At 71.3% G+C, this 2500-nt stretch overlaps 1 non-coding gene across 1 annotated transcript; it reads left to right on the top strand.

Annotated features, from left to right (window-relative positions):
- The first annotated feature begins 1810 nt into the window (after nucleotides 1-1810).
- On the top strand, nucleotides 1811-1929 carry LOC148109917 (5S ribosomal RNA). The gene has a single exon (XR_015724969.1). It is a non-coding gene; the product is annotated as a 5S ribosomal RNA (ribosomal RNA).
- The last annotated feature ends 571 nt before the right edge of the window (nucleotides 1930-2500 follow it).

Here is a 2500-nt window from a genome sequence, read left to right as displayed (position 1 = left end):
CACCTCACCACAGGCCATGCGTGGTGGGCCCGACCCGCTCGCCACACGCCACACGCCACACGCGCAGCGCAACGCGGAACCCTGGCCCTCTGCGGGTGCCCGTGGCACAGCCAGGCGCCCACAGCCCAGCGCTTCCACCTCCAAGCCCCAGGAACGCCCACAGCCTATCCCGGGGTGCGGGCTGGGGGCTGGTGTGCAGGGCGGTGGGCGCTCAGGGGGCGGCGCGAGCGGAGGCGGAGGCGGCGGAGGGGGGTGGAGGGAAAGCGGCCCGGGCGAGAGGAACCGCGGGAGCCCCGGGCGGGCCGTGACACCGCCTCTGCAGGCGTGCGCTCCCTGGGTTCTCGGCCTCCTCCCTGCCTCCGGGCCCTCTCCTCTCCCGAGCCCCTAGCAGTTCGCTTGGGCCGCCCGCCCACCGCAGCGCCCCGGGCCAACCGCCTGCCGGCCCCGCCTCCTGCCTGGGCCCGCCTACACCTTCTCCCCACCAGCCCTGGGCTGCGCTCCCGCCAGAAGGGCATGGCCCTCCTTCGCACCGGTCACCGTCCCTTTGCCCCTGGGCCCGGGCGTCCGTGCTCCGTGCGCACAGGACACGAGATGGCCAACCGCCCGGGGCCTCAGGCCCCGTGGGCACCCGACTCCGCGCCCCGTCTCAGCGGAACAGCGAGGCTCGCTCCCTCAGCGAGACCCCGGGGCGCCCCGCACCACGGCCACAAGGGCCACCAGAAAATAAAGGACGGGGCAAAAGAAAGAATGCCTCGCACGCCCCCACGCCAGAGGGGTGCTGGGCAGGAATGGCCGCCCATCGGGATTCCCGCCACCTGGGCTGCAAGTCCTCGGGCTCCGAGGGAGGGCTCCTATGGCAGCTCCAGGGCGCGGCCGCCTTGCCCAAAGCGCGCCCAAGCGCGACCGCCCTCCCGTGGGCTAGCTGCCGCGCCCACACAGCGTCCTGTGTGTCCCTGTGTGTGGGTGTGTGTCACCTGTGTGCACCTGGGTCTCTGTCCCTGTCCCCGTCCGCATCCGGGTCGGGGTCTGCGTGTCTGTGCTGGGGTGTGAGAGGGTCTGTGTGTTGGATAATCTAATCTCTCTCTCTCTTTCTCTCTGTCACACACACAGACACACACACACACACACAGAGACACACAGACACACACACACACACACACACACACACACACACACACTCTGTCCCTCCCCGTCTCTCCCGTCCAGTGTGTCCCCTAAGTGTTCCCCCACTCCGTGTCTCTCTGTCTTTCCCTGTGTCTGTGTGTCTGCGTATTGCGAGCCGGCCCCTGGTGTCTCTCGATCAGGTCCTGGTGTCGCTGGGTGGGGAGGGGAAGGGTGGCGGAGGAAGGGCCACGGGGTTGGGATGGTGATGATGGTCTGTGGTGGCGCCCGAGGCTTCCGGTGGGCTTTGAGCCCGGCGGCGGGGAGAGGAGGAAAGGCCAGTGGGCGGGTTGTGCTCCCCGCGGAGGGCGGGGGGGTTGGGGGGCGCTCTGAGAACACCTCGGGCCTCGCCCCCGGCGCCCCGACCCACCCCGTTGCCATCCCGGGAGCCAAGCGGCGGCGCGGCAGGAGAGTCCCGGGACGGGAGAGCGCGCGGACTTCCGCGGCTCCAGGGTGCCGGAGGCATCTTGTCCCCTGGGCGTGCTGGCAGGCAGGCAGGCAGGCAGGCAGGCACCAGGCACAGGCCAGGCGAGGAGGGCTGACAATCGCTCGGCAGGGGCTGGGCTGGGGCTGGGGCTGGGGCTGGGGCTGGGGCTGGGGCTGGGAGGGGCGGAGCAGGCTCTTGGGGCACCGAGCGGCAGCCACAGGCGTCTACGGCCATACCACCCTGAACGCGCCCGATCTCGTCTGATCTCGGAAGCTAAGCAGGGTCGGGCCTGGTTAGTACTTGGATGGGAGACCGCCTGGGAATACCGGGTGCTGTAGGCTTTTCTCCTTTTCTTTTCCTTTCCTTGCCCTTCGCCCTCCCTTCCACTCCCTCTGCCGCCAGCGGCCCGCCCCCCCAACCTTGCCCAACCCGGCTCCATTCAAACCCCACGTGCCCCCACCTCACCACAGGCCATGCGTGGTGGGCCCGACCCGCTCGCCACACGCCACACGCCACACGCGCAGCGCAACGCGGAACCCTGGCCCTCTGCGGGTGCCCGTGGCACAGCCAGGCGCCCACAGCCCAGCCCTTCCACCTCCAAGCCCCAGGAACGCCCACAGCCTATCCCGGGGTGCGGGCTGGGGGCTGGTGTGCAGGGCGGTGGGCGCTCAGGGGGCGGCGCGAGCGGAGGCGGAGGCGGCGGAGGGGGGTGGAGGGAAAGCGGCCCGGGCGAGAGGAACCGCGGGAGCCCCGGGCGGGCCGTGACCCCGCCTCTGCAGGCGTGCGCTCCCTGGGTTCTCGGCCTCCTCCCTGCCTCCGGGCCCTCTCCTCTCCCGAGCCCCTAGCAGTTCGCTTGGGCCGCCCGCCCACCGCAGCGCCCCGGGCCAACCGCCTGCCGGCCCCGCCTCCTGC

This window comes from Ursus americanus, chromosome 6, assembly GCF_024610735.1.
Source record: "Ursus americanus isolate L20-20 chromosome 6, mUrsAme1.1.p, whole genome shotgun sequence".
NCBI classification, from domain to species: Eukaryota; Metazoa; Chordata; class Mammalia; order Carnivora; family Ursidae; genus Ursus; species Ursus americanus.
The sequence above is the reverse complement of the archived record's forward strand: the minus strand, read 5'-3'. Positions and strand labels throughout refer to the sequence as shown.